Below are 9,788 nucleotides of genomic sequence, written 5' to 3'. Positions count from 1 at the left end.
AGACAATACACCTAACAAAAAAATATCTCTGGGTGTGAAAATTCTTACTGCAAGTCATTTACCAAAAATGTTTTCAAATAAGAACGTCTTATCCAAGTCTTTTCTTTAGCAAGCAGGTGATAGAAATCCCTACCTAGTGCCAGTGTGGGAGCTGAATTGTTTCAGGTAGGCCAGCAGAGTTGGGGAGAAATAAGAAATGAAGTGAGAGAGACAGCATTTGTTAAAAGAACAGCATTTATTTCTCTGTGGGAGGGGGGGAAAAAATGAAATGATGAAACCTCCATTTCACAGTGTTGTGTTAACAACAACAAAAACAGCTCATACAAATAATCCGCATGCTAAGCAAATTTAAAGGAATTACTATGAAATGAATGCCAGCTTGCTTCTCTGCAGCTTGCAGATACAGTCACCAAAACCCACGGTAGCTTTTCCCAAAAGGCTTACAGTTGGATGCCAGCCCCTGCACACATCCTTAGGACCTGAGTGTCCCCCCAAAGGAGGGTGGTAGTGGTGATAACCCCTCCCAAAGTTCTGTTACCTGTGCTATCCAAGTGCTCCTTATCTCACTGATATCCTATCAGCGTTGCTCAGGGTGCGGCTGGCGAGATAGACAAGTGGTACAATTAGCAGTAATTAGGCTAGTGGGAAATCTTGGGACAAAACAGGTCTGTGTCTCTTGGTTCTGTTGGAGAAGCCAGTAGAGTTGTGCAGACATCAGCCTGGAAATCAGGATGAGTTTTGTGCTGCCAGCTCCCTTTTTATCATTGCGTGTGCTGTGGCTGGGTTTGGGGTTATGACAAACGTGGGGATGGAGGAGTTGACCTCCACCCTGGGATGGCTCAAACCCTCAAACCTCCTTGCAGCTGCTTACCATGTTGTTGTAGGGGCACTGCTCTTACTGGAACCAGGGTGGATGGTTCATAGCATCTGGACCACAAGGCATTTAGCTAGGACTTGCTGCTCCTCTCTGAGCTGCCAAGATGAGGAAATCTACAGATGGTGGGAACTGTCTCTGTCATCAGTGCAGCCAAAAGAGCCTCCATAAGGTTGTGGTTTGGGTCATTTTGAGTGCACGTGGGCTGATTTGCATCTCAGGGAGGCCTGCCCCCATCACTTGCTCCACCAGCTAGCTTTGCTTCCACTTTTAAGCACTCACCCTCGAGGTGAGAGTTGTTCTTATCCCACCTTTAGTGGGGCCAGGATGTCCTCCATTCACACTTAAAGCTCCATTGCATGACGATCCCAAACATACAGCATGGTTGTGACAGTCCTTGGAGCTGCTGGCCAGAAACCTGTAAAGCAGAAAGGAAATTGTTTTGGTGGCAGAACAACAAATACTCAATAAAGCGCAGCTTGTTTCTGTGCTTTTTTTTCTGTGGTTCTGTGCTGACTTTTCGTCCCTTAATTCACAGCAGAAGTGAGGCTGAGTGTAGTAGAGATTGAGCATGAATCCTCTGTGTTTTGCTAATGGGAACAATTACAGCAGTTTCTTCTTTTTCTTTTGCCAAGCTGTGATACGAAATAATTTGCTGGGTTCCTGTTTCTATGGAAACAATTAGTTTCATACTGTTTTTATATTGCACATCAATGAAATGATTAACTAAATGAAGGCCAACACTTCATAAATGTACTGTCTCACGCAATAACCATGTAGCTACCAAGTGCCACAGCTAAATGCGCTTGAAATGCAATGAAACCTAGTCCACAAAGCACTTAGGAGTGTGTGAATATTTATTGATCTGATATGGCACACGGCTCGTGAGCCAAAAATACCAAAAATAGCAAATGTGAGCGGTTAGGTGCCTGATTTTTGGGGTTTCTTTTAGCAGAAAATCCCATTTTCTGGAAGGGTGCTTTGAGCCAGCGAAGGGTGTAGGGACCTGTTATGTAATGCAGATGGGCTTCAGCTGCTGCTGATGCCGAGAGCTGCCATCCCACAAGCAGAGAAAAGCCAAGTGTGGATGGCTTGCAGTCCCTATGCTCGTTGTGATCACAGGGACGTGCCTGGTCCCCAGCCTTTCTCCGAGGACTCGATGCATATTTTCTCCTTAAAACAAAATATACAAAGAGTCCGCACAGCACGGAGTGGAATTCAGGACTCTGCCCGCTCCCTCTCAAGCACATCTGGGAGCCTTTCCCTCGCAGAGCCGAGCAGCTGCACCACCAGGGAGGGCGGAGGGAGGAGGGAAGGATGCAAGCTCCCATGTAGGAAAGCAAGGGCTGGAATGGGATTTGTACTCGTAGACGCTGCAGTGGGTGGTTTGGCCTCGGGGCTGTTGGATGGGGATGGGATCGTTGGGGATGGCACCCAGCCCCAGGGAGGTGCAGCCTGGGCTGGGATGGATGGAGCTGCCTTCCCAGAGCTCAGGCTTAGTGATTCAACCACTCGCTGAAAGGCTCAGTAGCAGCTTAGATAGTTTACTGCAGTGAGTAGTTTGGGAAGAATTCACCACACAACCCAATCTATTGGGCAGCGGACCCTCAACTTCATTGGGAAAAGCTTGGAGTCTTCATCTCCTACATTGAGATCAGCTCGTATAGGAAAGGAAATGATATTTTCCTCTTCATTCAGGAAAAGATTTATACCCAAATGTCTGCACAGAAAGTCATTTTGTAAACCCATTTTCAGTTTAACAGTTTAAGAAAATTAGAATTTTGCTTGGAACTCTCTCTTAATCAAAATGTCTCCTGGAGTGATGCAAGCACAGTCTCTCCTTGTTCCTGATGATAGACAGGCCATGTCCAGCAACCCCTCCGCAGCTGTTTCTTGGAAAGGCCCTTGACCCAATCATAGAATCATAGAATCATAGAATCATAGAATCATGGAATCATGGAATCATAGAATCATAGAATGGCCTGGGTTGAAAAGGGTCACAATGATCATTTAGTTTCATCCCCCTGCTATGTGCAGGGTCTCCAACCACTAAACCAGACTGCCCAAAGCCACATCCAGTCCTTCTTCCACCTCTTTTCCATATGGTTTTTCTGTATGACATTTTAACTGAAAGCATTCTTGTTGCCTGTGAAGGACCCAGAGATGCCCAGCAGGGCTGGCTGTCTCACTGCTCCTACCTTGCTGTGCTTGGCCCAAGTTGCACAACCAGGGCCCAAGGGTTCAGAGCATGCATGGACCACCCTCATCCAGAAGGCTTTGAAGCTGGGACCGTGCCTGTACCTCATGCATGCTTGCATGCAAACAGTGCAGATGGGCAGTGAATCTGGAGAAGAAAACAGGCTCAAGCCTGCATTTAATGGCGAGTGTAAACATCCTCCTGAAATCCCTTTGCAGAGCCAGCCTTCACTGTTTCCCTGCTATTCTCCACTCCCCTTTTACCACCCAACCTCCTGACCTTGCAAAAATATGTCTCTGAAGGGTCAGAGCTTGAGCCAGGAGCAGATGCTGGAGCCTGGGATCAGGGGTGGGTGGCCTGAGGGCTGGACAGAGCAGCATTCCTGCACGGGGGCTCTGGCTGAGATAAGGTAGCCCCATGCTGTGATTTACACCAACGAAGCAGAGTTTGAGTGAGGCCTGCTTGCTCCCTGGCAGACGAGGCAGGAAAAATCCTGCAGAATAAAACCCTTTCAATCTGTCAGTAATGGTTTGCAGCAGAAAAAACATCTAATTATATATAGCTAAAATCACCACGCTGGTCTGGACCACAAGCCATCGCCCACATCGCCTCTAAGCCCAAATGCACTGAAACACACCAGTGACTGAGCTGATTTATTTTTGCTTTGGTTAAGCCTGGCCCAGATCCTACTGGTTTTGCAGTTTTTAACTGGATATCCACAGTCTTCCTCTTCTAAAACTGCTCTGACAGAGGCCAGAGAACATATCTGCAGAAGATCCTCTCTTCTGCTGCAGCTTGCTGTTGCCCCCATGCAATGTGGATGCTTCTGGGTTCAGATGACAGGCAAATTCAGATTTTAGGATTGTATTTTTGGGCTGCAACGCCTTTAATCCAATCCTTTTACCAATCTTTTGAACCCCAGATTTACTCCATCTACACAAAGGGTCTGGGGAGAGGAGAACCTGTGGAAGGAGATCTGTAGGGAGACTGTCCCCATACCACAACCCAGCAAGTCCAGGGAGATAATCCCACTGCTAACACGAAGAGAAATTGGAGAGATTGGTATGGAAACATGGTTGGCACAGCTGTGAAGAAGGCTTTGGGCTGTGCATAGCATGACCACCATATCCATTTGCAGAATCCCTCTGGCCTGGGGCCTGTTGATGGCTCAAGATTCTCATCTAGGAAACACATTTCCACACTGTTGGGTGATTGTTGAGAAATGGGTTCAAGGAGAGAGAAATCTGGATTAGTCTGAGTTACAGCTACACTTTTAAGGTCACACTGAGAATGTGACACCAAAACCAGGACTGAATTCTTTTGGTATATAAAGAAAACCTTCATCGAGCACAAAAGATGACTTTCGGAATTTGAGCACTTACTACTTTTTTCCCCCATATATTTTATTATGCAGTTTCTGCTCCCATGAAAAACACCAAATTCTCTTCCTTCTTTCCAAGCAAGCCACATAGAGGGAACACTAATAACCAGGTCCTCAGCCTCCCAGAATTTCTCCCATTGCTCAGTGCAGCACAGCAGACAACCTTAAGCCTATCTGAGGGATTCCATTGAAACGAATCAGGTAACAAATAGAAAACATACAGTTTACACATCAGCGTGCAACAAAGAAATCCTCCCTTAGCAAAACAATAGGGCCATTGTATTCCTGCCTGAGCAGTCAGCAAACTCTGCCATCCAGGGCTGCAATGAATTAAAGGCTGTTCTGCAGCAGATACAATTGCTGCTCCTTACACAGAAAATCACGTTGTCTGGGCGCCTGCAGCATGCTAAGTGCATGTGTTCTTGTTCCTAGCATAGTCAAAATCTACTAATTGGTTGAGGAAAAGTCGATTAGCAGGCTTGAGTGACTCAGCTCCGTGCTCATTTCTCCTGTTCCATGGGATTCTCAGTGATGCAATGTAGGAATGCTTACAGACAAAGCAGCCACTGGCAGAGTCTGAGAGCCTGGTTGGGTGGGCACAAGGGCACCAACAGTTCCTCTGCTGCCTGAACTATCTGTGTGCGTGGCTGATGGGCTTTGTCCTTGAAGGTTTTCAAGGCTCAGCTACACAAAGCCACAGCAAACTGATCTTGTATGGGATGCGACTTGAGGGCATCAAGGCAACAGATCACGCAGGACAGGGTATCAGCAAACTGACTTCTTTCTGCCATTGAATGCCTTTGCTCGTTGGCCTTGGGCAAGGTACTGAAACTTTTGTTCAGTGTATCTCCAACTCTAGTTGGCCAACATGATCTGCTTTGAGTTTGTTGTTCTCTCTTAGAGGTGTAGGGGCTGCCTGGCAATGGTTGCTGGGGCATTTCTATTGGGGTCCTCAAAGCCATCAGAAAACTGCAGCTCCTTGAACACCAGAAAAGCTTAAACCCAATCAGTTACCAGTGATGTGCCCTCAACAGTAATTAGGGATTATTGTGAGACAAAAGAGATCAAACCCTGATGGTGCGAGTTAGGAAGTGAAATGCAAAGAGCAATAGCTAGAATGATGCGAATTTCTCCATCTCAGCACTGAAGGAGTGTGACAATGGGCCTAAATAATTCAGAGCCTTGGTTTCACTTGGGAAATTCCAACCCGAAGTGCTCAGTGCTTATGTTCTGTCTTCAGATGCGAATTGCTGCTGGGGCTCTCTATCACCAGAGCTGGTCCTGGGCTCCCGTCTTGCCTCTCCAAACCTTAATGGAGATGGGAAGAGGGAGGCGAGACCTGTGAAAGCACTTTCTCCTGCATCCCCGTTCCCAGAGCACGCACATACCATGTGTCATGCTGAAACTGGATGCACCTGCTAGAGGAGCTGTGTGGGGGCAGACATTATGCTCCAGTTATAAATCCTTGGGCTATCAACAGCCTTCAGTAAACATTTGGACAATCCTTCCTACCTCTCGCTCGTCCAAATATTTGCATCAAGTGGGGCTGTGAGCCGTTTCCTGACATGCTGAGTATCTAAGAATATCCCCGGATCGTAGGTCGGTTCCAGCGCGCCGTGATGGATCGTCTTATTGGGTGAAATAAATGGATGGGGAGAAAGAAGGAAAAATCTATCTGTCTCCCAGTGATAAATCCAGGTCAGGATGGAGGGAAACAGCTTGTGGTTGTGAATGGTGTTTTTAGAGGGCTTTTAGGATCTGGTCTGAAGCACCCAAGGGTTAACGATGAGCAGCCCCAAGCTCTAGCAGCAGGTACGCTCCCCTTGGTGACTCTCTTGGAAGAGCAGTGGAGGATGCCCTGAAAGCTTCCTTCCTGCAGTGCTAAGCGCAGGGCTGGAAGCAGCCTGAGCCAACTTCGGATGTAAAATTGGAGCCTGCTCCAGCAGAGCTGGGTTTGGCAGCTCCTCCTGCAGAGCAAAGTATCCCCCAGGTGAGCTGCAACGCATGGGGCTGAAGGCTGCGTGCGAGCTGCTCCATGCAGCCTGCAGCCAAACCAAAATACATGTATCTATATCACTTCTTTTTTCTTTCTTTCTTTCTTTTCTTTTTTTTTTTTAATGCAGGAAAGCAGCTTACACTCCACTTTAGTGGTTCGTAGGGTTTCCTGCGTGCAAAACCTGTGTTTAAAACTACTGTGTTAAATAGGAGCGCTGGGAGGATGGAGCACAATAATTTCAGCCTTCCACTCTGAGCTCAGCGGGAACTTCACAGCTAAATATACACTGCAATAAGCCAGTGGATTTTCTGATAGCACAGCAAAGGAAATGTTTGACCCTCGGCTTAATTGCAGGATAAAGCTGCTCAGGGTAATGTGGCTTTTCCACTGCAGCTTCAGTTTTGTGCTACGCTTTCCTCCCATCTCAATAAAACCAACAAGCCAGCGATACATAAAAGCAATGCAACCATCGTGCTAGCCATAAATGCAGTTATGTGAGCAAACCCCAGGTTGGGGAGGGTGTTACTCATCCCCCATTTACCCCCACCCAACACCAGGTGATTTTCTCCAGCATCCCATCATCACGATTTTCTCCCCGCCGCCCATCGCTTCCATTTGGAAGCCCCCAGGTCCGCGCCCTCTGTGCACAGACTAAACAACATCTGCAAAGCTGCCTCTCTCCCCTCCAGCCCTCCCGGGGAAGGAGCTGCTCCCAGATGGACAGGAGAGAGTCGGTGTCACTGAGGAGGGCTCCGTGGCTCGGGGGGGATGAAGGAGGGGGGATGCCGGGGAGCAGCGATGTGGCGGAAGCATAAAGCACCTGTTGGGAGGCTATTTAGGGATTAGCTGAGTGCTGACAGACAAATTGGCAAGATTAATAAGAGCAATCAAGGCTGTGTGGGCTCGAGTTGTGAGCTGACATTAATGTGACATCACTTTCATCTGCTTTTTGCCTCGCACCGCATCGTTGGTGCTGCGGCATCATTAGTGCTGCTCGGGAGCGGAGCGGTCGGATGCGGGGTTAGAGGAGGGTGTGCGTGTGAACACGTGTGCACATGCGTGTGCACATGCCTGCATGTGTGTGCCAAGGTGGGGACAGTCCTCTGTCCCCATCCTTCAGTGGGTCACCCCATGGGGGCTGCCCACCAACCCCCACACTGCTGCCCCTCACCTCTGTAGGGCCTGCCTGGCTCTGACAGCGGTGATGTTTTCCCCAAAGCCAAATGCTGTGGTGTTGACAATCCCTCTGCAGCATTGCTTAATGTTGCTAGGAAAATAAAAAAAAAAAAAAGGGGTTAGCCCCCCCAAAAGAAAGAATGCAAAATATACAGTTTGATGGGGAAAAAAAAAAATTGCTAGTTCCAGGTGGGAGAACCACGAAACCCCCTAAGGCTCATGCTGGAACCTACCTCTTTCTGTGGGGGGACAGATTGATGCCATCCAGATATTCTAAGGGAGAAAAAGCCATTTTAGGGCTCTCTTCTGCCCCAGGTAACATGGGGAAAAAAAAACCCTGCACAGCTCCGAAGTGATTCTGCCATTGCATAGAGAAAACCTTGCACAGGACTGTCATGTTTTCCCCCTTGTTTCCCTTCTTCCTTTAAATCCCTGCTAAGGTTTTGCTTGCCCCGAATTTCTCCCACATCCCCTTCAGACGGCGACTTGTTTACACGGCAATTTTCTTTGTACTTTCAGTCAATGAGGAATCGTAACAGTAGTAAAACATCGGAGCACACAAATCCTCCGACTGGCCGTGCCGGAGAGCTGTGCTCCACCGACAGCTTTTGCCCACAAAAGGCAAATATTGGGAAGGAAGGCGATGCCAAAGCCGCCGCACGTTTGCTTGCAAAGCTGTCGAGGGGGGGAGAAACCCTTTTGCTGGGACCCCAAATGCATCCCTCTGTGCTGGGGGTGATCGATCAGCAGAGGAACGTCTCCAAAAATTGGATTATTTTCTTTGAACCTTCACCAGCAGAGATAGGAACGGGTCTCAGGGGTGATTTTTTGTTAAGGAAACCAGAATCAAAGAGACCCTGAAAGGCACTGAAATCAAAGAAAATCACAGCTCACCCCTGAAAGAAAAATCAAACAGCCCTCAGGATCTCTTTTAAGCGATGAATGGACTGATTCCTGCTCACTTTGCGTTTACAAGGGCTGAAATTCTAAATATATGATCTACCTATCTACCTATCTACCTATTTGTCTATTTTTAATGTGGCAAATTATAAACGGCGTTTTTCACTGCCGAATTAGAGGGGATTTTTGATGCAGATTTCAGCGACACCCGGCAAAGAAAAAACCCAAACACACCCCACCCCATAGCCGAGGCTTTAGGGATGCACACCCGTTTGCCACCAGCGTGGAAACCCCTCTATGGGGTCGGTGGGAGTTCGGAGGGGATGAGCTGAGCCCTTCCTTTCCCTTTCTAGGAGCAGTGGGATCGTTTTCGTTGTTTTGGGGGTAATTCTCGGATAGCTGCTCTGACACCTCTCCCTTCACCCCCACTCCCTCCCCAACCGTGCAGGGAAAAACACCGCTCTGAAATCACGGGGTAAAGGGACAGGGGTGGCACGGGGCTCCCCAAACATCCCATACTTTCTTTCTGCTAGAATAATGCACGTACACACACACACACACACACACACAGGGGGGAAAAAAAATCATATTTGCTTCTGATTAGGTTTAAAATACACAACGTAGACCAATCCGGCAGCAACATCCCGGGCGTTCAGTGGTCTGTTTGTAATCTCAGCCTTTTTCATTAACATAAACACTACTTCAACAAAAATATACACGGCCACCTACGGAGCCGGTCGAGTGAATGCGGGGCCGACCGCGGGCGGAGGATGCGCGGAGCGGAGGCGCAATTTGCGCGGAGCCGCGGGGCAGCAGCGGAGCGGCAACGCCGGGGAAATGGGTGTGAAATCGGTGTGAAATGGGTGTGAAATCGGTGTGAAATCGGTGTGAAATGGCAGTTCTCGTTTGTGGCCCTGCCCGGGGGTAAGGGGAGATGAGGGGGTGCTCACACAGCGCCCGCTCCTCTCTTTTTAGGAAAAGGCGAACGAGGCAATAAAACATCAAACCGAAATTTCAACCCCCCCCGAAAGGACACAGAAAAACGGAACGCGGGGTTCGGGGTTTTTCTGCCCCCGTTGGCGGTGAGGAGGGATGCTGAGAACGGCAACCTCCGATGGGACGGGATGGGGCCGCGCTGCCTGCCTGGGAAACCGCACTGAGTGCCCTGAGATTGGCTTTGCGGGCGTTCATTTGCCTTTTCTCTTTCTTTCTTCCTCTCTTTTTTCTTTTTCTTTCCTTCTTTTCTCATTTCCTTCCTTCCTTC

The 9,788-nt window shown here is 48.5% G+C and overlaps 1 long non-coding RNA gene across 1 annotated transcript; it reads right to left on the bottom strand.

Annotated features, from left to right (window-relative positions):
• Positions 1–216: 216 nt before the first annotated feature.
• LOC109369857 lies at positions 217–9,771 on the bottom strand. Its single transcript, XR_002119449.2, has 2 exons — positions 7,620–9,771; positions 217–1,292 (listed from the first exon to the last, which is right to left on the bottom strand). It is a non-coding gene; the product is annotated as an uncharacterized LOC109369857 (long non-coding RNA).
• Positions 9,772–9,788: the final 17 nt, after the last annotated feature.

The sequence above is a fragment of the Meleagris gallopavo genome, chromosome 13 (assembly GCF_000146605.3).
Source record: "Meleagris gallopavo isolate NT-WF06-2002-E0010 breed Aviagen turkey brand Nicholas breeding stock chromosome 13, Turkey_5.1, whole genome shotgun sequence".
Taxonomy (NCBI): domain Eukaryota; kingdom Metazoa; phylum Chordata; class Aves; order Galliformes; family Phasianidae; genus Meleagris; species Meleagris gallopavo.
This window is presented reverse-complemented; position numbering and strand designations above follow the sequence as displayed.